Below are 26582 nucleotides of genomic sequence, written 5' to 3' on the forward strand. Positions count from 1 at the left end.
GCATAGAAGCAATAGATTTTGCTGTAATAAAGCTAGTAGGCTTTAGTAGCTTCTGTAGCACGAACACAATCACGTAGTCCGCCGTTATTGTTGTTGCTGTTACGTGTGACGCTTCCGACACATGATGTGATGACATTTTCGCTTCACAAAATATACGGATTGGCTGTATAGACGAAACCGCAAGGGTGTCGATTTCAGATTTATCCACTTTAGGACCCGGTTTCAAAAAAATAGCGGATTCAGTCTCCCAAAACGCCGGATCCCTGTGGATGAAACGCCAAAACGATAACAAATTTATACGTATGCGCAGTGATACGCGTCTCCGTGTGGACAGCCCCTTAAACTGCAATTCATCGACTGGCCGCTTGAGGCTGGCTCAAAAAGGGAGTCAATTCCCATAGACCTCCATGTTAAAATGCCCAACTTTACAGTAGAAAATAATATGTTATTGTTTACAGCCTGATACAAAAAATGTTTTTGGCCTGTATAGCTAATTCTGCTCTTCATGACAACTGTGAGGGGGGTGAAATGTTTTGTAACTCATCTGTTTACATCAGTGCAGAGGTGGGCCAAAGTCATTGTTATGCAAGTCACAAGTAAGTCTCAAGTCTTTGCTTTCGAGTCCCGAGTCAAGTCGAGTCAAAGACGAGGCAAGTCCCGAGTCGAGTCACAAGTCAAAGCCAACAAGTCTCAAGTCGAGTCCAAAGTCCTACCATTTTACTTTCGAGTCATTTCAAGTCCTCTTACCATAGAAATAAAATGCGTGCTGTGGACAGGTGGAGGGAGGCCCCTATACTGCATTGCATTCGCAAAAGATCAAATTGGCCAAAAGTCTGTCAGTCATTTGTGCGTGATAGGGACGCAGAATGATGCCACCATGGCTGAAAACTCGCTCCACTGGAGAACTAGAAGCAGGCACTGCCAAGACTCGGATGGCTACTTGAAAGAGTGAAGGAAGAGTGCCCAGAACAAAAGGGCATACTGTCCTTCTGCCATGTCAATGTAGTGACTTAGCTGCAGTGGTGTAGTGTCACAAGGTGACGATCTTTTAGGGGGCAGAACCAAAGTTGGGAAAGTTTGGTTCCGCCCGGAAGTGTTTCCGCCCGGACCGGAAAAGCAGAACACCGGAACTTCCGGTAGCGCCGTAAGAGGGAAAATCGCCGAATTGGGTGCACCTGTGCCTAGTTATGAAGAGCGGTTGGTGTTTGGAGGACACGCTAAACGGGGCAGTACTTAAGACCAAGTTTAATCACAGTTTGGGAAGCTTTTTGGTGTGTTGAAGCGCTGTGGTGTGCTCGTCTGGTGCGTTGCTGGTGGCTGTCTAAACTCTCTCTCTCGCAGGCTGAAGTTGTATGGTGGTGAAGACATCGTGAACCTTAAAGGGAAACGGGAATGGAATATATTGCAAACGGAGACAAAGTGAAAAGGAATTGAGAACTGCGTTGATGTGAGTACCCAGATTAAATTGGAAACGCATTGTATATTGATCTGCCTTTGTGTTAGATACCTCCAGGAGAAGGAGGGCGGCCCTACCCCTAAGATAGCGTGGTGGGTGAGCCGAAGGAATACATACTGAAGCAGTCACAACGACGATACTACCAACTAGGCTGTATATTTCATCGCCAGATCCGATCTAAGCGAAGTGGAGGAAGACGGGTGTCCCTTGTGTACACTTGAGTGTGGTGGGTGAGTCCTTGTGCTGTGGAAACCTTTATTTTGACGTGGTGCTGTATATTGCTGTGGATTGCTGTGCATTACTGTGTGTCTTGTCAGATAAACCCCCACCTTCACACACTTCGTCGAGGGAGGACGAAGAGGCTGCCGGTCCTAGAATAATTTAGTACAGCATATGGTGTGAGTGTGCTCCAGGTCTAAGGCAACAGTACGGTGCCTCGGAACGATTTTCCCCCGTCTAGACATTGGGTGGATTTGGAGAGTGGCGGTAAAGAACAGAAGGATTTGCAGATGTGCGAGTACGATCAGGGGCTAGCATTGTTGATGCTTTCAACTGTATAGTTATTGCTGTTGCAGAGAGAAAGGTGTAGGAATTCCACCGTCCCGAGGCCTCTACAAAGGGGGGCCCCTGTCCAGTGTTCGATCGCCTGACGGTAGCGAGGAGAGGGCAGCGCTCGGCCCGGTGAGACGGTGTGACGTTCCACCCCTCTGTAACCATCGAGCCAGTCGAGAGGGTTCGCCCCCGACGCCACGTAGGAACTGCTTACCCCATCTGACACATCACAAATTGTCGTAAGTCCGCCACCTTTGCTAAAATTTATATACCAACCTCTTTGAGCCCGTTGATTGACAGAGACGGAGAACGCACTGTACCCGATCGGCACGTGAGTGAGTGCCACGAAAAGGAACCGAGTGAAACCTGTACTTACGGTACGCTGTGTCCAGCAGAGAGGTGAGAGCCATACGAATTGAATTAACTGCACCTTTGTGTCCCAGTCACCACCTGTGGAGAGAGAAAGAGAGAGAGTGAATAACACGAGAAGGAACCGAGTGAAACCTGTACTTACGGTACGCTGTGGCCAGCAGAGAGGTGAGAGCCATACGAATTGAATTAACTGCACCTTTGTGTCCCAGTCACCACCTGTGGAGAGAGAAAGAGAGAGAGTGAATAACACAAGAAGGAACTAAGCGAAGCCTGTACTTACCATGAGCTGTCGTCAGTGAAGAGGTGAGAACAAACCCAGTCAACTTAACTGTGCCTCTGTGTCCCAGCTGCTGCCTGTGGAGAAATAGAGAGGAAGAGTGAGCGACACGACAAGAACTGTGCGAGCACGAGGGAGAAGTCCCCACGAAGTAAGCCCAGGTACGCAAACAGGACATTACTTCCAACACCCACATTGTTTTGATTTCTGCCTCCAGGAAAAAGGAGGGCGCCACGGACAGCAGAGACCAGGCAGGAGCCTGAGTCTCACACCCTGGTCTATAGTGCCTTGGACCCCCGTTGCCCCCTTTCTCCCTGTCATTCTCTTGGCCGTGGCCCACCTGGAGGGCAGAGCCAGATACTAGTTTTAATTTCCCTTTCCCCATTTCCCCAGTACATTTTAAATATTTAATAAATAAAGATTATTTTATACTTACCTGTCCTCGTTGTTGTCTGGTCATTGGGTTGGTTTTGGGGACCTCCTCGAGGTGGAAGTTGAGAAGGGGCGTGGCTTTAGCCAGTAGCAGCCAGCCCCTGGGTGTGACAGTAGTTTAGATTTTTGTTTTCCCTTTGACCCTTATGCTCACTCGTCCCAGCGCGACACCCCATATCCACCACTACACTCACAGATGCATACAGTTTAGATATTCATGTAACTGAGAGCATTCTGAAAGTTTACTCATAAACACATAAACTGAATGTGTATGAACATGTCAGTTTATTATAAGAGAAAAAAAGACTTTAATAGCCAATTTGCATTTACAGCTGGGGAAACTGGACTGATTTTTAGACTAGTTTAGTGTTAATTAACATCTAACTCAGGGCCAAAAGCTACTCAACTGTTAATTAAAATTAAATAAACTGTTTACAATCTTCAAACCATGGCTAACACATGCATTGAAGGAGAAAAAAATCCACTCTTTCAATAGCTATTATCTGACAACTATTGATAACATTACCATGTGTAATTTAATGGTGTAAATGTTTTTATTTAATGCACATTTAAGATGACCATGAATTAACTCTAATTTGCATAGTCATTGATATAAAAAGCTTATTTGCATATAATACAAGCATTGTCTAAAAATGAAAATAGGCTTTTACTTAATTATCGTTACAAGATTATCATATTGCCTAATATTAGACACCCAAACCAAACAGAAGTTAAAGATCATATACATCTTGAACGTAGATATATAAATGAACACAGAGAAGGAAAGTTTAACACTGTGAAGCACAAGCAAACATGCTGAAGGCAGCTAAAAACCATCAGGACATAAACACCGGCTTATTTTATTGCATTTGGAGCCTTACCTCCAGATAAAGTAATAAACTGGACTGATGATTTAAATGTTGTTTACTCACATGTGCGTTGTTAACTCTCCGGATTTTATGTTGCAGCACTCGTTCACTTCACATGAGCTGTGTCCCAATTCAAGGGCTGCGACCTTATGAGCATGGGACCTTAAAGATGAGCACTCGGTCTTTCAAGGTGGCAGCCTCTGAAGTTCGCGAAGAGAACTGAAATGAGACGGTCTAACCTTCGGACGACCCATAATTGGCGTCACCTGCTGCACGCGACTGTCAGCAGGACATAGCGGAAACGTTTGCCTTATTAAAATAAATACAAAATCAGAAAAATATTTATTTAGTTTAGAAAATATGACACGTTGATGTAGATTAAACTATTCAACAGTATATTAAATTAATCAACCTTAGAAATATATGCATCATAAAAATAATAATATTAACACAAAACATAACTTATAATACTAAAACAGTGAAAAGAAAAATTTTGATAAATACACACTTTTATTTAATGAAGGTTTTAATTGTTTATTTTAGAATATCCAGCCGTTATATGCAGCCGTTGCAGAAGCGCAATGAATCTTGGGATATCCTCGGCTGTTAAGGATCCATTCGTTCTATTTTTAACACCGCGGAGAAATGAGGACGCATTTTGAGGCTTCATTCTAAGCATCCTTTGAATTGGGACGTCCTTACCAGCCTCAAGTCGCACTGCTGTGACGCAATCGGTCTTAAAATACGTCCTTAGAAGGTCGCAGCCTTTGAATTGGGACACAGCCATGGATTGTTTGTTTACAGTGTCGCGTGAGCAGCTACACTGCAGGTTGACTTCATTTGGCGCTAAGCAGACCTCTTGGTGATGTCAAAGTACCGCGAGAGCGATTCAAAGCAGATTTCTCCATGTAATAACTGGAATCGCTCTCGCGGTACTTTGCTGTCACTCGCCTGTGGGTTCTTCTGGTGCCACATCGGTCTGCTCCCCAGTCACTTTCGCGCCGCTATAGTAATATCATATGCCGATCGGATCGCGCAGTCGGCAGGAAGTCAAACACACCAAATATATAGCCTAATATGTATATGTATTTCAACCCGCTAAAGTAGCAAGTGTAGCATGCTGGTCAGTGCTTCACTATGACTAAAAGTTTGAAATGTCACAAAACCATGCTGTTACGCATCCTCGCGCTATTTTTAGTGGGTATACGGAATTCCTTGACAATTCTAGTGTGTATAGGCGTGTACCTACGTATCACGTAGACTACACCACTGCTGAGCTGTACTGCTGGTACGGTCCCAACATCCAAACCAACGTAGGACTACAGTGATTGGCTGTCGTGCAGGCAGCGCGCGTGCTCTCTGCATGCAGGTTGTGCACATTTTTTTCACAGATGCAGATACACTGAGAGCGGCGCGGCCGTGTGAAAAAAAAATCCCCAGGTTTTCGTGTGAAGTAGCAAGTCTTCTCGAGTCATAAGGCGCAAGTCCAAGTGAAGTCACGAGTCATTGATGTTCAAGTCCAAGTCGAGTTGCAAGTCTTTGTACATTTTGTCGAGTCGAGTCTGAAGTCATCAAATTCATGACTCGAGTCTGACTCAAGTCCAAGTCACATGACTCGAGTCCACACCTCTGCATCAGTGTTCTTCAACCCTGGTCCTGGAGGACCCCCTTCCAGAAAGTTTTAGATGTAGCCTTATTTAAAACACCTGAACCAACTCATCAGCCTCCTTCCAGAATGTTTCCCTAACAAGCTGAAAAGTTCACCTAGCTGAGTGAACTTCTGAGAAGTCCACCTACCATCCCTAGCCTAGGAGGCCACACTGATGTAAAATGTTGGCATCATGCCAAGGATTCAGGTGTCTTGAATAAACTCGTAATTAAGAAACAAGGTACAGCTGCCTTTCCAAAGACGAGGACTCATGGTGAAACGACGTAATGTTTTGTCAGCGTTTTCTCAGAGCCATGCAGGCTTTTAATTAAAGGACTCCTAGCAGAGGATGGTTTCGATCCATCAACCTCTGGGTTATGGGCCCAGCACGCTTCCGCTGCGCCACTCTGCTCGAACGCAGCCCGTGCACGACTCAACCTACAGTCCCTGGCATAGCAGGCCACTCTGATGAAGAACGTTGGCACCATGCCAAGGATTCAGGTGTCTTGAATAAACTTGTAATTAAGAAATAAAGTACAGCTGCCTTTCCAATCATGGTGAAATGGCATAACGTCCTGCCAGCCTTTCCTCAGAGCCGGAGCAATGCAAGCCTTCAAGAAAAGGCCTCTTAGCAGAGGATGGTTTCGATCCATCAACCTCTGGGTTATGGGCCCAGCACGCTTCCACTGCGCCACTCTGCTGAAGCGCACCCCAGATGGGACTTGAACCCACAATTCCTGGCTTAGGAGGCCAGTGCCTTATCCATTAGGCCACTGGGGCTTGGGGGTCACACACATGGACCATGTTCTGTTGGACCATCAACATACACAGACATGCTACAATGGATTGCATGACATGTTGGGAGAACAGAGAACTGACATGACTTTGGACACGGTAACATCTGCCTTGGGCCGTTAGCGCCGTGTCAGAATGGCCGAGCGGTCTAAGGCGCCAGACTCAAGGGTGTTCAACCTTCTCAGTTTGTGAGGTTTCTGGTCTCCCAATGGAGGCGTGGGTTCAAATCCCACTTCTGACAAAAGGATTTTGGCGAGGCATTGAAACTATCATAGTTCTCCCTCTGGATGCCTTGGTGCAAATCTCATTCACAACAAGTTTTCAAATGTAAGCACTGTCATCAGTTGGAATATCTGAAAGGGCCAATTTCAAAGTTTCTCCTAGGAAGGAATCTCATTTCCCACAACATGCTCTGAATAAATTCTTTCATTAACATCACTTTGGCAATGGGTGGATCTGAATGTGCCAATTTCAGACTCTCTCCTAGAAATGTCCCACATCCATGGCATTGATGATCAGGCCCCTTTCTCAAAAGCGCGCACGTGTGATTCATGAAAACGAATGTACCCATAGAAAGCACGCGTACGCCTCACTTTCAGACGTGAAATCTATAAATCGCAAATGAGCTTGAAATTGTGCGCAGCTGAACAGTTGCGGAATTTTAATCGATGCCTAATTAATGCCAATGACATATAAAAGAGCGCCTGTCAGTGTTTAAATGCTTTTAGAGCAGCAAAAATGGCTTATATTTCCAAAAACCTACAGCGATCGGACAAGCAAAAGCGCGTGCGTCTGCTCAGACCCTGACATGGCGCTGGGCACTTTTCCACGTCAAAGACAGTTTTAATAAATATGGCCTTTGCCGTGGATTTTGGGGACGCACACTTTACGATCAAATCTGTGCGTACGCGCGCTTTATAAATGAGGCTCCAGGTGTCTTGAATAGGCTTGTAATTAAGAAAAAAAGCACAGCCGCCTTTGCAAAGATGAGGACTCATGGTGAAACGACGTAATGTCTTGTCAGCGTTTTCTCAGAGCCATGCAGGCTTTTAACTAAAGGACTCCTAGCAGAGGATGGTTTCGATCCATCGACCTCTGGGTTATGGGCCCAGCACGCTTCCGCTGCGCCACTCTGCTTACACGTGCCCCGGGCGCGACTCCACCTACCGTCCCTAGCCTAGGAGGCCACACTGATGTAGAATGTTGGCATCATGCCAAGGATTCAGGTGTCTTGAATAAACTCGTAATTAAGAAACAAGGTACAGCTGCCTTTCCAAAGACAAGAGGTGTGTTCGACTTCATGCGGCGCTGCGCAGACCGATCGGTGGCTGACTTGAAGCAGTGCATTCCGGTTAGTATTTTTGTCCGACTTAAGCTGGCGCTGCAGGCACGTGACTGCGTCATATGGTTTTTAAGTACCACGAGAGCGATTCGAGATCAGCCGCCTGAGTTAGCCAGCGCAGTTCCCGAAGAGGAGCTGCACGGGCTGTAATGACGACACAGCTGTTTCACCATTGGTCGGATTCACCACATGACAACAATCACGTGTGTTTCGTGCTTATTTTCACGCCCTCTCAGTTCCACAAATGCTCACAAATCTGTATTTTTATAACAGTTAAAGCTCTTTTCATGTAGTCGCGATGTTATATTGTATCATCTTCATCAAAATAAAATGGAAATAGAAATGAAAAAACGTAGACCCCACTACATTGGTATTTAAATAATATATGCTTTTGTTAAACTTTATTCTTGTAAAAACAGATGCTGTAAGCCTCTTCAGTTCCCCTCATGCTCATACACGGACTTTCAAAACAGTATAATTCACTTTTTATGTAGTTTACATCTTACAAATCATGTTTATTGCGATAAAGCAAGCAAACGGCACGTGATCAGCCATGCCTGACGTAAATGCAGCAAACTACAGGAACCACAGCGCGTCCGACTTCACGTCTCCGTTTTCAGCTCCTCCTCGCCTGCACGCGGCTAATCTCACCGATCGGTTACATCCAGCCGCAGTCGATGTCGAACACACCTAACGACTCGTGGTGAAACGACGTAATGTTTTGTCAGCGTTTTCTCAGAGCCGGAGCCATGCAGGCTTTTAATTAAAGGACTCCTAGCAGAGGATGGTTTCGATCCATCGACCTCTGGGTTATGGGCCCAGCACGCTTCCGCTGCGCCACTCTGCTCGAACGCAGCCCGGGCACGACTCAACCTACAGTCCCTGGCATAGCAGGCCACTCTGATGAAGAACGTTGGCACCATGCCAAGGATTCAGGTGTCTTGAATAAACTTGTAATTAAGAAATAAAGTACAGCTGCCTTTCCAATCATGGTGAAACGGCATAACGTCCTGCCAGCCTTTCCTCAGAGCCGGAGCCATGCAAGCCTTCAAGAAAAGGCCTCTTAGCAGAGGACGGTTTCGATCCATCGACCTCTGGGTTATGGGCCCAGCACGCTTCCGCTGCGCCACTCTGCTGAAGCGCACCCCAGATGGGACTCGAACCCACAATCCCTGGCTTAGGAGGCCAGTGCCTTATCCATTAGGCCTCTGGGGCTTGGGGGTCACGCACATGGACCATGTTCTGTTGGACCATCAACATACACAGACATGCTACAATGGATTGCATGACATGTTGGGAGAACAGAGAACTGACATGACTTTGGACACGGTAACATCTGCCTTGGGCCGTTAGCGCCGTGTCAGAATGGCCGAGCGGTCTAAGGCGCCAGACTCAAGGGTGTTCGACCTTCTCAGTTGGTGAGGTTTCTGGTCTCCCAATGGAGGCGTGGGTTCAAATCCCACTTCTGACAAAAGGTTTTTGGCGAGGCATTGAAACTATCATAGTTCTCCCTCTGGATGCCTTGGTGCAAATCTCATTCACAACAAGTTTTCAAATGTAAGCACTGTCATCAGTTGGAATATCTGAAAGGGCCAATTTCAAAGTTTCTCCTAGGAAGGAATCTCATTTCCCACAACATGCTCTGAATAAATTCTTTCATTAACATCACTTTGGCAATGGGTTTATCTGAATGTGCCAATTTCAGACTCTCTCCTAGAAATGTCCCACATCCATGGCATTGATGATCAGGCCCCTTTCTCAAAAGCGCGCACGTGTGATTCATGAAAACGAATGTACCCATAGAAAGCACGCGTACGCCTCACTTTCAGACGTGAAATCTATAAATCGCAAATGAGCTTGAAATTGTGCGCAGCTGAACAGTTGCGGAATTTTAATCGATGCCTAATTAATGCCACTGACATATAAAAGAGCGCCTGTCAGTGTTTAAATCCTTTTAGAGCAGCAAAAATGGCTTATATTTCCAAAAACCTACAGCGATCGGACAAGCAAAAGCTCGTGCGTCTGCTCAGACCCTGACATGGCGCTAGGCACTTTTCCACGTCAAAGACAGTTTTAATAAATATGGCCTTTGCCGTGGATTTTGGGGACGCACACTTTACGATCAAATCTGTGCGTACGCGCGCTTTATAAATGAGGCTCCAGGTGTCTTGAATAGGCTTGTAATTAAGAAAAAAAGCACAGCCGCCTTTGCAAAGATGAGGACTCATGGTGAAACGACGTAATGTCTTGTCAGCGTTTTCTCAGAGCCATGCAGGCTTTTAACTAAAGGACTCCTAGCAGAGGATGGTTTCGATCCATCGACCTCTGGGTTATGGGCCCAGCACGCTTCCGCTGCGCCACTCTGCTTACACGTGCACCGGGCGCGACTCCACCTACCGTCCCTAACCTAGGAGGCCACACTGATGTAGAATGTTGGCATCATGCCAAGGATTCAGGTGTCTTGAATAAACTCGTAATTAAGAAACAAGGTACAGCTGCCTTTCCAAAGACGAGAACTCGTGGTGAAACGACGTAATGTTTTGTCAGCGTTTTCTCAGAGCCGGAGCCATGCAGGCTTTCAATTAAAGGACTCCTAGCAGAGGATGGTTTCGATCCATCGACCTCTGGGTTATGGGCCCAGCACGCTTCCGCTGCGCCACTCTGCTCGTACGCAGCCCGGGCACGACTCAACCTACAGTCCCTGGCATAGCAGGCCACTCTGATGAAGAACGTTGGCACCATGCCAAGGATTCAGGTGTCTTGAATAAACTTGTAATTAAGAAATAAAGTACAGCTGCCTTTCCAATCATGGTGAAACGGCATAACGTCCTGCCAGCCTTTCCTCAGAGCCGGAGCCATGCAAGCCTTCAAGAAAAGGGCTCTTAGCAGAGGACGGTTTCGATCCATCGACCTCTGGGTTATGGGCCCAGCACGCTTCCGCTGCGCCACTCTGCTGAAGCGCACCTCAGATGGGACTCGAACCCACAATCCCTGGCTTAGGAGGCCAGTGCCTTATCCATTAGGCCACTGGGGCTTGGGGGTCACGCACATGGACCATGTTCTGTTGGACCATCAACATACACAGACATGCTACAATGGATTGCATGACATGTTGGGAGAACAGAGAACTGACATGACTTTGGACACGGTAACATCTGCCTTGGGCCCTTAGCGCTGTGTCAGAATGGCTGAGCGGTCTAAAGCGCCAGACTCAAGGGTGTTCGACCTTCTCAGTGTGTGAGGTTTCTGGTCTCCCAATTGAGGCGTGGGTTCAAATCCCACTTCTGACAAAAGGTTTTTGGCGAGGCATTGAAACTATCATAGTTCTCCCTCTGGATGCCTTGGTGCAAATCTCATTCACAACAAGTTTTCAAATGTAAGCACTGTCATCAGTTGGAATATCTGAAAGGGCCAATTTCAAAGTTTCTCCTAGGAAGGAATCTCATTTCCCACAACATGCTCTGAATAAATTCTTTCATTAACATCACTTTGGCAATGGGTGGATCTGAATGTGCCAATTTCAGACTCTCTCCTAGAAATGTCCCACATCCATGGCATTGATGATCAGGCCCCTTTCTCAAAAGCGCGCACGTGTGATTCATGAAAACGAATGTACCCATAGAAAGCACGCGTATGTAGCACCCTGACCGCCTGGTTAGGGGAGATAAAGAGTCAATAAAAGACACAGGACACGGAGCTGCTGCAACATCATCTGAGTCTCTGTATTGTCTGACATTAATGCAAATATTTATGCATTCTCATATATCAATGAAAGATATATAACAACAGATTATCTGTTTAGAGAAAACACCATATACAGAAAGAAAACAGAATTACTCACATACAGCTTCTGAACAGGTACTCTTTCCACAAATTAATCAAATAATTTCAATAGAAACTTGAATTACAACAAACATTAATAATGCTATGTGCTGTATGTGGCATATAATATTCACATATAGTACTTTGTCTCAACATTTTAAACATATGTACCATTTACCATAGCTCAAGAATTATAACATGTAAGCCAAACACACATATTACACACACAAACACATATTACACTTTCTCCTATGAACCAACAGATTACTTTTCTTAAAGCACTGTCATCTGTAACCTAACTGTTAAATTAGTTCTCAAACACCAATATGATATTAGTTTACATTGAGTTTCACATTTATATACTCCGTTTTTCACATTTATATTACCATATGGTCTCTGAAATCAGTTTAACTTTCATCAGTGATACACGTGACACACACGCGGTTAACTTAAACGAACTTTTAGACACGTATATTTAAACAATTACTACACTTTACACAATGACACTTGCCATTTACCACAGCTTTTACGTATATAAAGTGTATTTAATTACAATTACTCATCTCATACCTGGTTAGGGGAGATAAAGAGTCAATAAAAGACACAGGACACGGAGCTGCTGCAACATCATCTGAGTCTCTGTATTGTCTGAGCAGCGCGCCCCCTCCCCCTACAGGTGAAAGTCCCCAGGCAAAAATAATCAAATGATCGATCATCAATAGGCTAGGGATACCAATCGCCAACATCACAAACAGTATGCATTAAGGACATTCAATTAATTTTCCAATGATAACAACATATTCTGATGACACTAATTATTATTAGTTTTATTGTCACTTTTCCTTTGCATATTTTATTTATTTTTTAAATTTTTTAACCCACCACACTCTCCCCGTCAAAAATAAATGTCGTCCCGACATTACTCTACTAAACTACTTCAACCCAAAATAAGACATTTTATTTCTGCTGATAATGTTGTTTTATCTCAATGTCCTACTGAATGTATGCCATATGCCACTATGTGTACTGCAAGTTAACAGTGAATAAAGGCATGTATAAGAAACTGCATCCTCTTCTCTTTTCAAATCCCATTCCTTTTCTCCATTTTCTCGGTTTCTTCAGTATGCATACAAGTATACTGGTTGATAGTGTTGAACTGAATAAGTCCATGGAGGTAAGTTCTGCATCTCATATGACATGGGTTGAAACGCTGCTGTGTTTGTAGGCTCTACATTATAACATACCGGAGTACCCAAGTGATCATAGGTAAATGTCTTTGGTGGTCTCCTTTCTCTCTTAGGCCATCTGTATTCCTGTCCTATTTCCCTGTCATTCTCACTCAGTCTTACAGGTACATCTTCCATTTCATCAGGTCTTTCTACACGTTCCCCCTCCATCACATCAACTTCCTGTTGAGGTATTTCCTCATTTTCCATTACAACTTCTGTTCCATGGTCTCTTGCTCCCTCTTGACCAATTTCTTCCCTTTCCTTTCCAGGTTCACTGTGCAGAATAACTGGTAAGTTTCCACTTTTTAACTCTCCGTTTCCTTCCTCAGGTTGCTGTAACTGGACTTCAGGTAGGTATTCATTTCGCCAGTTTTCACACCGAGGTTGCTGATGATGGGCCACAGGTAGGTAATTATAGTAAGAATCATCTTCATCCTCGTCTTCTTCCGGGTCTGCTTCACATCTATTTACTGTTTTTTGTCTTTTCACTGGTCTCTTTGTCTTTTCTTCCATTTCAAGATCACTCTCCAATGGGAGATAATCACAAGGCATCAAGAGGTTACGGTGGAGAACGCGTGATCTTCCTTTACCCTGTTCTGGTTTCACTTCAAAAACCGGGCCTTTTCCTCCTATTTGACGCACCACTGTGTGTACACTATCTTCCCAATGGTTTCGCAGCTTCCCGGTTCCACCCCTAGGTGTCAAGTTCCTCACTAAGACGCGATCTCCAGGACATAACATAGAACCCCTCACTTTTTCATCATAGTTCCTCTTGTTTCTTCCTGCCACCTTCTTTGCCGTATTTCTGGTGATTTCCAATGCTTCCTGCATTTCTTGCCTCCATCTCTTTACATACTCTTTATAATCAGTAGTTCCGGTTTCTGATGTCAAACTGAACAATAGATCAACAGGTAATCTTGGGGACCTTCCAAACAGTAAGTAAAATGGTGAAAATCCTGTCACCTCACACTTTGTGCTGTTGTATGCAAAGATGAGTTTGTTGAGTGACTCTTTCCAATTCGTTTTCTGCTGTTCCGTCAACGTCTTCAGCATCTGAAGCAACGTTCGGTTGAAACGTTCAACTTGCCCATTCTCTTGGGGGTGATATGGCGTGGTCCTTGATCCAGCAACTCCACAACTTTTCTTCAACTGAGCAACCAGCTGGTTTTCGAACTCTCCTCCTTGGTCATGATGAATTCTTTCTGGGAACCCAAACTTCAGAGCGTAGTCATTAAACAACTTGTCAACAACAGTTTTAGCCGATTTTGAGGTAGTTGCATAGGCTTGTGCAAATCGTGTGAAATGGTCAACCACAATTAGAATATACTCATATCCTCCTTTACATTTATCCAAGTGTAAGAAGTCTATGGACACAAGCTCGAACGAGTGAGTAGTAACGATATTTTGGAGTGGTGCTCTGGCCTCCCTACATGGTTTCTTCTGTTTCAGGCAAACACAACTCTTGGTGACATAATGCTCAACATCATTTTGCATTTGTGGCCAATAGAACCTTTCTCTGATTAAAGACATTGTTCGATCAAGACCTTGATGACCCATGTTATCATGTAATGCTCTCAATACATGCTGCTTGTACCTTGCAGGTAAGACTAGCTGTGTCTGGGTATTCGTCTTTCTACGGAGGATGCCATCGTCTCCCAAGAAAAGTTTGTCCCAACTGCGCAATAAGCATTTACTTTGTGCACTCAAGGTCTTAAACAGATGCCCTGTTGGCTTTTCATTGGACAGTTTATACTGTAGAACAGATCCAATGTGGTCATCATTTTGTTGTTCTTTTCTGATCTCCTCCACAGGTAATGGCTCGCATGCATGCTCAAACTCCATGGTGTCATCAAGAGAAATCATTGCAGTCCAAGAGATGTTGTGTGGTGCTTCAACAGATTAAATGGTTGCTTCGACACAGTCAGATGGCACTTCTTCAGTGTATGTCTTTATTACGCTTTCAATGTTCAGTGGCATTCTGGATAGGGTATCTGCATCCACATTTTCTTTGCCAGGCCGGTACTTGATGTTAAAATGGAAATCTGCGAGTTCCGCCACCCATCTACATCCTGTCGCATTCAGCTTTGCACTAGTCAAGACGTAAGTAAGTGGATTATTGTCACTATACACTGTGAAGGTTGGAGCATAGTACAGATAATCCTTGAATTTTTCAGTGACAGCCCACTTCAGGGCAAGGAACTCCAATTTCCCTGAGTGGAGGTGATACTTCTTTTCCGCGGCTGTCAGGGTTCGAGATCCATAAGCGATAACTCTAAGCTTTTCCGCTTGCTTTTGACATAGAACTGCCCCAAGACCCTGATTCGATGCGTCAGTATGAAGTATGAATGGCTGTGAGAAGTCCGGGAATGCAAGTACTGGTGGTTCAACTAGACAATCGATCAGTCCCTCCATTATCTCTTGGTGTTTGTCTGTCCACACAATCGGCCTGTGAGATGGCACTCCCCTTTTCTTTCCTTTAGCCTGTTGATTACATATCTCCTTGGAATTTTCCTTCTCTTTCTCTGTTTCCTTTAACAGGTCATACAGCGGACTCGCAATTCTGGAGAAATCCTTTATATATTGTCGATAGTAGCTCAACAGACCCATGACTGCTCTCAACTGTCCAACTGTGCTTGGTCTTTTATCTTTCAGACTTCTCACGGCAGCTGTATCAGCCGGGTCCATCTTACTCCCTTCCGCTGAGACAATCCTTCCAAGGTATCGCACCTCACGTTTAAATAGTTCGCATTTGCCAGGTTTTAGTTTGATTCCATACTGTCTCAATCTTTGCAGGACTTTCCTTACATCGTTCACATGATCTTCAAAGGTTTTACTGAACACTAACGTGTCATCCAGATAAGGAACACAGATGTTGTCTCTTAGCTCATCTAAACACTCCTCCATGCAGCGTTGGAAAGCTGAAGGAGCATTCATAAGGCCGAAAGGTATCCGAATCCACTCATATAAACCCCACGGTGTCACAAAGGCTGTTAATGGTCTACTCTCCTTGGCCATGAAGCCCTGATGATATGCTTTACCTTGGTCCAGCAGCGAAAACCAGGAGTTCCCCCCCAAACTGTCCATAATGTCTTGGACCCGGGGAATGGGCTGTCTATCAGGATGTGTTTTCCGGTTCAGCTCTCTGAAATCGATACACAAGCGTAAGCTGCCATCTTTTTTTCGGACACATACAACAGGTGAGGCATATGGTGAATTTGATTTCTGCACCCATCCTTGTGCAATGAGATCATGCAGGTAGTTTTTCATCTCTTGGTAGAGGGGTTTAGGCACTGACCGGTAAGTGCGGGCAACAGGATTGGTGTCTTTCAGTGAAATGGCAAGTTGTAGTTTCTCGATACAGCCTATGTCATTGTCAGATTGAGAAAATGAAGCTGCTTCTTCTTTTAACCCTTAAACAGGCAATGTGCACCACGGGATACGCTCTCTTCAGTGTCTTGTTTGGGGCATAAAAAAGATTTTTCAACCAAATCCTTCTATCAGTTATCAAACCTTGGTCTGTCTTGAATATGTGGGTAACATTATTTGCTTCAAGTTTTTTTTTATTGATTGGTCAGCCCGACCTAAATCCAACATGGCCACCGGTTTTGCAGGACAGTCAGATTTTGTGGGAAGAAAATAAATATTAATCTTACTTTTCTTCTTTAAAAAAAATATTAATACTGCTAATATTAATTGTGAACATTGTCTTAAGGTGCTGAAGAAGAAAATTTGGTTATATGTTGTTTATATTGTTATTTAGCACATTTTGAAATATACGTATCCCCTGAGATACATTGCCTGATTAGGGTATAAAAAAGGGATTAACCACAATATTGCCTATCTTTGTATTTTGAGTTGAAAAATTGTAATAAATGATCAAATTTGCAGGTTAAACTGATATTCGTATATTTAGGTGACTGCATCTTAGCATTTTAACTTGATATTTTCTTTTGCGGCTTCACAACAGCTAATTTTATGGTATAAGGAATGATAGGGAATATGAGTTATAGAGCCAATACCAATGAATTCTTCAGATTTTGAGAAAAGTGATGAAGATGAAATTTTTTGTGACAGTGCAGTAGTTTATTAGAACCAAGAAATGTAGGTAATTTTCCTCATGCTAGCCATGCATTCCTCTAAATTGCAGCCAATAAGAGGCCTCTGCATGAAACACATATAGACACATATAGTTTACATTGAGGGGTAGTTCAGGTAGTATGCAAAATTAATCAATTCTTAAATAATTTACCAAACTAGTATTATCTAAAAAATATATATTTTTTTGCAGTTGGAGCAGAAAAAGCACCAACGAAGCCAATGAAGACATTTAAAAACTGCTCATTCTTAGTTAGGCCTACTTACATTTAGTTGTGTTATTTACATGCAATGTTACTAGTAAACCTGTTGTTTACACAGTTTAAAATGGATGAAAAAATATATATGGCATGTTTTAGAGCAAGAGAGGAAGTCAGAATCACATAATTTTTGCTGCAAATAAAAAATACATTTTGATGACTTAATCCTTTTTTTATACCTTAATAGGGCAATGTATCCCGGGAGATACAACTCATAAAATCCTGAATATATACTTTACATATAATTACATAAGTCCAGATGATACAAAAAATGTCATGAAATGATTTTTTGCTCATCGTTTTCCACTCTTGCCTGTTTAAGGGTTAACATTTGCTGAACTATTTGTCTTTCAGACTCACTGAGATGGCTCAAATTGACTGGCGGAACCCAGGCGACATCTGAAGTATTGCTGGTTTCATTGTTGGTTTGACTGACCATCACCGAAGTTAGACCAGGTCCCTCAAAAGTGGCAGTTGGATAAACAGCCTGTATGGGTTGCGCTGTACCTATAACCATCTTGCCTGCTAACAGTAAGTCATGATCGGTAGGGTTCTGAACGCTGACAACTATGTGCGTTGTATGTCGCCGCAAGGTTACTATTGTCTCACAGAACTCCAATCCCTCTGTCCACTGTGGATTCACGTCAGGCTCAAAAATGAGCACTGTGTCATGCTTTGGTCTGTATGTCTGTATTCTACATTCCACTTGTACCGATGTATGTTTGGGCACATGAACATTTTCTTTTGTTGTTGTGACAGTATATTCACATGGTGTTTCAGCATGGATTTGTTTGATGAAGGCTTGAACTGTTCCGGCACTAGGACAGTCTGTTTTCTGGAATTCACTTGTGATTGGCTGCGTTATTCTCCCAGTGTTCACCAATTGCTCGATCACATTATATCCGACGATGGGATGACGAAGCTGACTTCCACTCATCACTAACACAGGTACTATAAGTTCTTCTGTTTCCACTTCATTTAAGGCCAAACCAAAACTTACTTCCATCCATCCAATATAAGGTATTTCCTGTCCGTTTGCCGCCACTAGCCGAAGTCCTTCAGGTGCATCAATTACCTCTGCCACATTTCTCAATCTGATGTTTGGCAAATGCTCACTCTTCCACTGTTCATCCACTATACAAACTTGAGATCCTGTATCCCACAACACATCAACTAGCAGCCCTTGAAGGTAACATGGCACTAAACACTGCTTTCCTACAAATGCAGCACATGTAGACTTGTCGGCTTTGCATGTCTTGCTGTGTATTGTAGAATTTGTGTGTACTCTTGCTGTCTGGTTACATTGTTTTACATGAACTGTCCAGTGTTTAGCTTGACATGTTTTTGAACAATACAATGTTTGTTTACAGGCAGCACATTGTTGCAGTCGAAAGTCTGAGCCTGTGATACCACACTGTGCACATCTTTGTGGGGACATTGCTGAATATCTGGTCACTCCTCGTCCCGCAGTCGTGACCCTGTCCCGTTTAACGACTGCTCTCTGTACATCATTGAGCCTCGTGCTCTACAACCAGCCACAAAATGGTCATTACTGCCACATCTATAACAGTGACTACAGTATACATCTAATCCGCTTTGCTGACATGCCAGACATTTTCTCACCCGAGTTGAGGGAGGATGATAGCGTTGTGCAGGGAGCCACTGTGGCTGCTGATATGCCCCCATTCTCCTGTCATATTGCTGCGCATAACGTTGAGGTGGGTACTGAGGCTGGGGTGGGTACTGAGGCTGAGGTGGTGGCATGTTGGTTGGTTCCCTTCCATTGGCAGAAAACTGCGTGGACATGATCTGAGGTTGTAGAATAGATTCTTTAATTTGAGACACCTCTGCACTGAGATCCTTCAACAGTGCCATGTCAGACCGCATTTCCTTTAACTCACTCAAAATGTCAGGTTCACCTTTCTCTGTGTTTTTGTGGCACTGTGTCTTTCCTTTCTTTTCAACAGCAACTTCATTAACCTGCACTGGAGTCACTTTGGTGTGTTGATATATCAGCTTCTTCTTGTTTTGCCGCTCGGTTTCATTTGCACAAGCAACATTGACTTTATCAAAAAGAATTTCATCACTCACATCAATGGTCGTCAAGTAAGGTTGCAGATCACTTCTGATACTGTCATTTTGTAAGCCAGTAAGAACAGTGTGGAGAAACATGCTCTGAACTAGGTTTGGGTCATATTTCAAACTGGATTCAGCTTCCTGGGATGCGAACAGGATCTTTTGCCTCAAATCAAGACACCGAACGAGGAAACTTTGTGGGGTCTCCTTACTATTCTGCACTTCGGAGGTAAGTTGTTTGTACAATTCAGTTGCGCCTCTTTCCTGATAATGTGCTCTCAGTATACGTCTCAGCACAGGAAGGGTTAAATTTGGTTTTCCTTCCAGGTAACTACGCAGCTGCATGCCTGGTGCGATTGCTCTTATTACTGCATCCACTATTTCAAGCTCTGATACTCCCCTGCTCAATCCATGTTCGATTTGATGCGCCAAACTTGAAAAGGTGAGTTTATCTTTTTGACCAGGTTCACCTATTTGTCCTGCTATTTTGAATTCTCTGTTCCAGGGTGGCATGACTGGTCTGTGTGTCATGAACTGCATATCGGAGCTTGTGTCTGGCTGTACATTTGGACTTGGCAATGGGGAATAACTCTGTATAGTACTTATGTTCTGTTGTGTACCTGCGTGTTGTGGTGTGTGATTAGCTGCTCTCTGTTTTTGCATTATTAACTTTTGTAATGCTGATTGTAATGTGTCAATTTCTTTTTGCAGTTTTTCCTGTTCTGTGTTTTCTGCTACTGGATTTACATTCACACTTTTAGTGGTTGGTGCTGTCTGTCTTTCTGAATCACTACTTTCATTAACCCTCTGGACTTCACAGATTTTATCTTTAATACACAAAAGCTCTGCCATACCCTCATCTTCAAGCTCCTGTAATGCCTCTCTCTCAATGTGTCTCACAATTAAAGAAATAAAAAATGACCGGCTTTTGCTACTGACATGTTCACATTTAATTCCTAGGAATTCACACAGTCCGATTAAATGTTCTCGTGAGAGAGCATATACTGCTCCTATCACCTCAAGCTTCAGATCCTCTACTTGATCCATGAGTTACTCAGTCTGGGTGTGTGCAAAGTGAAAGAAGAAATGCCTTTAGCAGGCTGGAATCCTGCAGCGCTCCTGGTATTGAAAATAAACCTCAGATTGCTAGCACTTTCCTTCCTGGCTCGACACGGACACCTTCACTTCACTGGTCACCTGGGCTGAGTAGAAGACTGAATGGCACTGGAGAAGGACTGTCGTCACTGAAAGCCAACTCGCACTGCATTCAAATCCTCGCTGGGGCCTCCAAAATGTAGCACCCTGACCACCTGGTTAGGGGAGATAAAGAGTCAATAAAAGACACAGGACACGGAGCTGCTGCAACATCATCTGAGTCTCTGTATTGTCTGACATTAATGCAAATATTTATGCATTCTCATATATCAATGAAAGATATATAACAACAGATTATCTGTTTAGAGAAAACACCATATACAGAAAGAAAACAGAATTACTCACATACAGCTTCTGAACAGGTACTCTTTCCACAAATTAATCAAATAATTTCAATAGAAACTTGAATTACAACAAACATTAATAATGCTATGTGCTGTATGTGGCATATAATATTCACATATAGTACTTTGTCTCAACATTTTAAACATATGTACCATTTACCATAGCTCAAGAATTATAACATGTAAGCCAAACACACATATTACACACACAAACACATATTACACTTTCTCCTATGAACCAACAGATTACTTTTCTTAAAGCACTGTCATCTGTAACCTAACTGTTAAATTAGTTCTCAAACACCAATATGATATTAGTTTACATTGAGTTTCACATTTATATACTCCGTTTTTCACATTTATATTACCATATGGTCTCTGAAATCAGTTTAACTTTCATCAGTGATACACGTGACACACACGCGGTTAACTTAAACGAACTTTTAGACACGTATATTTAAACAATTAATACACTTTACACAATGACACTTGCCATTTACCACAGCTTTTACGTATATAAAGTGTATTTAATTACAATTACTCATCTCATACCTGGTTAGGGGAGATAAAGAGTCAATAAAAGACACAGGACACGGAGCTGCTGCAACATCATCTGAGTCTCTGTACTGTCTGAGCAGCGCGCCCCTCCCCCTACAGGTGAAAGTCCCCAGGCAAAAATAATCAAATGATCGATCATCAATAGGCTAGGGATACCAATCGCCAACATCACAAACAGTATACATTAAGGACATTCAATTAATTTTCCAATGATAACAACATATTCTGATGACACTCATTATTATTAGTTTTATTGTCACTTTTCCTTTGCATATTTTATTTATTTTTTTATTTTTTTAACCCACCACACGTACGCCTCACTTTCAGACGTGAAATTTATAAATAGCAAATGAGCTTGAAATTGTGTGCAGCTGAACAGTTGCGGAATTTTAATCGATGCCTAATTAATGCCACTGACATATAAAAGAGCGCCTGTCAGTGTTTAAATCCTTTTAGAGCAGCAAAAATGGCTTATATTTCCAAAAACCTACAGCGATCGGACAAGCAAAAGCGCGTGCGTCTGCTCAGACCCTGACATGGCGCTAGGCACTTTTCCACGTCAAAGACAGTTTTAATAAATATGGCCTTTGCCGTGGATTTTGGGGACGCACACTTTACGATCAAATCTGTGCGTACGCGCGCTTTATAAATGAGGCTCCAGGTGTCTTGAATAGGCTTGTAATTAAGAAAAAAAGCACAGCCGCCTTTGCAAAGATGAGGACTCATGGTGAAACGACGTAATGTCTTGTCAGCGTTTTCTCAGAGCCATGCAGGCTTTTAACTAAAGGACTCCTAGCAGAGGATGGTTTCGATCCATCGACCTCTGGGTTATGGGCCCAGCACGCTTCCGCTGCGCCACTCTGCTTACACGTGCACCGGGCGCGACTCCACCTACCGTCCCTAGCCTAGGAGGCCACACTGATGTAGAATGTTGGCATCATGCCAAGGATTCAGGTGTCTTGAATAAACTCGTAATTAAGAAACAAGGTACAGCTGCCTTTCCAAAGACGAGAACTCGTGGTGAAACGACGTGATGTTTTGTCAGCGTTTTCTCAGAGCCGGAGCCATGCAGGCTTTCAATTAAAGGACTCCTAGCAGAGGATGGTTTCGATCCATCGACCTCTGGGTTATGGGCCCAGCACGCTTCCGCTGCGCCACTCTGCTGAAGCGCACCCCAGATGGGACTCGAACCCACAATCCCTGGCTTAGGAGGCCAGTGCCTTATCCATTAGGCCACTGGGGCTTGGGGGTCACGCACATGGACCATGTTCTGTTGGACCATCAACATACACAGACATGCTACAATGGATTGCATGACATGTTGGGAGAACAGAGAACTGACATGACTTTGGACACGGTAACATCTGCCTTGGGCCCTTAGCGCCGTGTCAGAATGGCCGAGCGGTCTAAGGCGCCAGACTCAAGGGTGTTCGACCTTCTCAGTTTGTGAGGTTTCTGGTCTCCCAATGGAGGCGTGGGTTCAAATCCCACTTCTGACAAAAGGTTTTTGGCGAGGCATTGAAACTATCATAGTTCTCCCTCTGGATGCCTTGGTGCAAATCTCATTCACAACAAGTTTTCAAATGTAAGCACTGTCATCAGTTGGAAAATCTGAAAGGGCCAATTTCAAAGTTTCTCCTAGGAAGGAATCTCATTTCCCACAACATGCTCTGAATAAATTCTTTCATTAACATCACTTTGGCAATGGGTGGATCTGAATGTGCCAATTTCAGACTCTCTCCTAGAAATGTCCCACATCCATGGCATTGATGATCAGGCCCCTTTCTCAAAAGCGCGCACGTGTGATTCATGAAAACGAATGTACCCATAGAAAGCACGCGTACGCCTCACTTTCAGACGTGAAATCTATAAATAGCAAATGAGCTTGAAATTGTGTGCAGCTGAACAGTTGCGGAATTTTAATCGATGCCTAATTAATGCCACTGACATATAAAAGAGCGCCTGTCAGTGTTTAAATCCTTTTAGAGCAGCAAAAATGGCTTATATTTCCAAAAACCTACAGCGATCGGACAAGCAAAAGCGCGTGCGTCTGCTCAGACCCTGACATGGCGCTAGGCACTTTTCCACGTCAAAGACAGTTTTAATAAATATGGCCTTTGCCGTGGATTTTGGGGACGCACACTTTACGATCAAATCTGTGCGTACGCGCGCTTTATAAATGAGGCTCCAGGTGTCTTGAATAGGCTTGTAATTAAGAAAAAAAGCACAGCCGCCTTTGCAAAGATGAGGACTCATGGTGAAACGACGTAATGTCTTGTCAGCGTTTTCTCAGAGCCATGCAGGCTTTTAACTAAAGGACTCCTAGCAGAGGATGGTTTCGATCCATCGACCTCTGGGTTATGGGCCCAGCACGCTTCCGCTGCGCCACTCTGCTTACACGTGCACCGGGCGCGACTCCACCTACCGTCCCTAGCCTAGGAGGCCACACTGATGTAGAATGTTGGCATCATGCCAAGGATTCAGGTGTCTTGAATAAACTCGTAATTAAGAAACAAGGTACAGCTGCCTTTCCAAAGACGAGAACTCGTGGTGAAACGACGTGATGTTTTGTCAGCGTTTTCTCAGAGCCGGAGCCATGCAGGCTTTCAATTAAAGGACTCCTAGCAGAGGATGGTTTCGATCCATCGACCTCTGGGTTATGGGCCCAGCACGCTTCCGCTGCGCCACTCTGCTGAAGCGCACCCCAGATGGGACTCGAACCCACAATCCCTGGCTTAGGAGGCCAGTGCCTTATCCATTAGGCCACTGGGGCTTGGGGGTCACGCACATGGACCATGTTCTGTTGGACCATCAACATACACAGACATGCTACAATGGATTGCATGACATGTTGGGAGAACAGAGAACTGACATGACTTTGGACACGGTAACATCTGCCTTGGGCCGTTAGCGCCGTGTCAGAATGGCCGAGCGGTCTAAGGCGCCAGACTCAAGGGTGTTCGACCTTCTCAGTTTGTGAGGTTTCTGGTCTCCCAATGGAGGCGTGGGTTCAAATCCAACTTCTGACAAAAGGTTTTTGGCGAGGCATTGAAACTATCATAGTTCTCCCTCTGGATGCCTTGGTGCAAATCTCATTCACAACAAGTTTTCAAATGTAAGCACTGTCATCAGTTGGAATATCTGAAAGGGCCAATTTCAAAGTTTCTCCTAGGAAGGAATCTCATTTCCCACAACATGCTCTGAATAAATTCTTTCATTAACATCACTTTGGCAATGGGTTTATCTGAATGTGCCAATTTCAGACTCTCTCCTAGAAATGTCCCACATCCATGGCATTGATGATCAGGCCCCTTTCTCAAAAGCGCGCACGTGTGATTCATGAAAACGAATGTACCCATAGAAAGCACGCGTACGCCTCACTTTCAGACGTGAAATCTATAAATAGCAAATGAGCTTGAAATTGTGTGCAGCTGAACAGTTGCGGAATTTTAATCGATGCCTAATTAATGCCACTGACATATAAAAGAGCGCCTGTCAGTGTTTAAATCCTTTTAGAGCAGCAAAAATGGCTTATATTTCCAAAAACCTACAGCGATCGGACAAGCAAAAGCGCGTGCGTCTGCTCAGACCCTGACATGGCGCTAGGCACTTTTCCACGTCAAAGACAGTTTTAATAAATATGGCCTTTGCCGTGGATTTTGGGGACGCACACTTTACGATCAAATCTGTGCGTACGCGCGCTTTATAAATGAGGCTCCAGGTGTCTTGAATAGGCTTGTAATTAAGAAAAAAAGCACAGCCGCCTTTGCAAAGATGAGGACTCATGGTGAAACGACGTAATGTCTTGTCAGCGTTTTCTCAGAGCCATGCAGGCTTTTAACTAAAGGACTCCTAGCAGAGGATGGTTTCGATCCATCGACCTCTGGGTTATGGGCCCAGCACGCTTCCGCTGCGCCACTCTGCTTACACGTGCACCGGGCGCGACTCCACCTACCGTCCCTAGCCTAGGAGGCCACACTGATGTAGAATGTTGGCATCATGCCAAGGATTCAGGTGTCTTGAATAAACTCGTAATTAAGAAACAAGGTACAGCTGCCTTTCCAAAGACGAGAACTCGTGGTGAAACGACGTGATGTTTTGTCAGCGTTTTCTCAGAGCCGGAGCCATGCAGGCTTTCAATTAAAGGACTCCTAGCAGAGGATGGTTTCGATCCATCGACCTCTGGGTTATGGGCCCAGCACGCTTCCGCTGCGCCACTCTGCTGAAGCGCACCCCAGATGGGACTCGAACCCACAATCCCTGGCTTAGGAGGCCAGTGCCTTATCCATTAGGCCACTGGGGCTTGGGGGTCACGCACATGGACCATGTTCTGTTGGACCATCAACATACACAGACATGCTACAATGGATTGCATGACATGTTGGGAGAACAGAGAACTGACATGACTTTGGACACGGTAACATCTGCCTTGGGCCCTTAGCGCCGTGTCAGAATGGCCGAGCGGTCTAAGGCGCCAGACTCAAGGGTGTTCGACCTTCTCAGTTTGTGAGGTTTCTGGTCTCCCAATGGAGGCGTGGGTTCAAATCCCACTTCTGACAAAAGGTTTTTGGCGAGGCATTGAAACTATCATAGTTCTCCCTCTGGATGCCTTGGTGCAAATCTCATTCACAACAAGTTTTCAAATGTAAGCACTGTCATCAGTTGGAAAATCTGAAAGGGCCAATTTCAAAGTTTCTCCTAGGAAGGAATCTCATTTCCCACAACATGCTCTGAATAAATTCTTTCATTAACATCACTTTGGCAATGGGTGGATCTGAATGTGCCAATTTCAGACTCTCTCCTAGAAATGTCCCACATCCATGGCATTGATGATCAGGCCCCTTTCTCAAAAGCGCGCACGTGTGATTCATGAAAACGAATGTACCCATAGAAAGCACGCGTACGCCTCACTTTCAGACGTGAAATCTATAAATAGCAAATGAGCTTGAAATTGTGTGCAGCTGAACAGTTGCGGAATTTTAATCGATGCCTAATTAATGCCACTGACATATAAAAGAGCGCCTGTCAGTGTTTAAATCCTTTTAGAGCAGCAAAAATGGCTTATATTTCCAAAAACCTACAGCGATCGGACAAGCAAAAGCGCGTGCGTCTGCTCAGACCCTGACATGGCGCTAGGCACTTTTCCACGTCAAAGACAGTTTTAATAAATATGGCCTTTGCCGTGGATTTTGGGGACGCACACTTTACGATCAAATCTGTGCGTACGCGCGCTTTATAAATGAGGCTCCAGGTGTCTTGAATAGGCTTGTAATTAAGAAAAAAAGCACAGCCGCCTTTGC

The 26582-nt window shown here is 44.2% G+C and overlaps 12 non-coding genes across 12 annotated transcripts; 6 read left to right on the plus strand and 6 right to left on the minus strand.

Annotated features, from left to right (window-relative positions):
• Positions 1–6313: 6313 nt before the first annotated feature.
• Positions 6314–6386, minus strand: trnar-ccu (transfer RNA arginine (anticodon CCU)). Its single transcript has one exon. It is a non-coding gene; the product is annotated as a tRNA-Arg (tRNA).
• A 144-nt stretch (positions 6387–6530) lies between these two features.
• Positions 6531–6642, plus strand: trnal-caa (transfer RNA leucine (anticodon CAA)). The gene is made up of 2 exons: positions 6531–6568; positions 6597–6642. It is a non-coding gene; the product is annotated as a tRNA-Leu (tRNA).
• Positions 6643–8885: 2243 nt separating this feature from the next.
• On the minus strand, positions 8886–8958 carry trnar-ccu (transfer RNA arginine (anticodon CCU)). Its single transcript has one exon. It is a non-coding gene; the product is annotated as a tRNA-Arg (tRNA).
• A 144-nt stretch (positions 8959–9102) lies between these two features.
• On the plus strand, positions 9103–9214 carry trnal-caa (transfer RNA leucine (anticodon CAA)). Its single transcript has 2 exons — positions 9103–9140; positions 9169–9214. It is a non-coding gene; the product is annotated as a tRNA-Leu (tRNA).
• A 1490-nt stretch (positions 9215–10704) lies between these two features.
• trnar-ccu (transfer RNA arginine (anticodon CCU)) lies at positions 10705–10777 on the minus strand. The gene has a single exon. It is a non-coding gene; the product is annotated as a tRNA-Arg (tRNA).
• Positions 10778–10921: 144 nt separating this feature from the next.
• trnal-caa (transfer RNA leucine (anticodon CAA)) lies at positions 10922–11033 on the plus strand. The gene is made up of 2 exons: positions 10922–10959; positions 10988–11033. It is a non-coding gene; the product is annotated as a tRNA-Leu (tRNA).
• An 11419-nt stretch (positions 11034–22452) lies between these two features.
• On the minus strand, positions 22453–22525 carry trnar-ccu (transfer RNA arginine (anticodon CCU)). Its single transcript has one exon. It is a non-coding gene; the product is annotated as a tRNA-Arg (tRNA).
• A 144-nt stretch (positions 22526–22669) lies between these two features.
• trnal-caa (transfer RNA leucine (anticodon CAA)) lies at positions 22670–22781 on the plus strand. Its single transcript has 2 exons — positions 22670–22707; positions 22736–22781. It is a non-coding gene; the product is annotated as a tRNA-Leu (tRNA).
• Positions 22782–23982: 1201 nt separating this feature from the next.
• On the minus strand, positions 23983–24055 carry trnar-ccu (transfer RNA arginine (anticodon CCU)). The gene has a single exon. It is a non-coding gene; the product is annotated as a tRNA-Arg (tRNA).
• A 144-nt stretch (positions 24056–24199) lies between these two features.
• Positions 24200–24311, plus strand: trnal-caa (transfer RNA leucine (anticodon CAA)). The gene is made up of 2 exons: positions 24200–24237; positions 24266–24311. It is a non-coding gene; the product is annotated as a tRNA-Leu (tRNA).
• Positions 24312–25512: 1201 nt separating this feature from the next.
• Positions 25513–25585, minus strand: trnar-ccu (transfer RNA arginine (anticodon CCU)). The gene has a single exon. It is a non-coding gene; the product is annotated as a tRNA-Arg (tRNA).
• A 144-nt stretch (positions 25586–25729) lies between these two features.
• Positions 25730–25841, plus strand: trnal-caa (transfer RNA leucine (anticodon CAA)). Its single transcript has 2 exons — positions 25730–25767; positions 25796–25841. It is a non-coding gene; the product is annotated as a tRNA-Leu (tRNA).
• The last annotated feature ends 741 nt before the right edge of the window (positions 25842–26582 follow it).

The sequence above is a fragment of the Misgurnus anguillicaudatus genome, chromosome 2, assembly GCF_027580225.2.
Source record: "Misgurnus anguillicaudatus chromosome 2, ASM2758022v2, whole genome shotgun sequence".
In the NCBI taxonomy this organism is placed as follows: domain Eukaryota; kingdom Metazoa; phylum Chordata; class Actinopteri; order Cypriniformes; family Cobitidae; genus Misgurnus; species Misgurnus anguillicaudatus.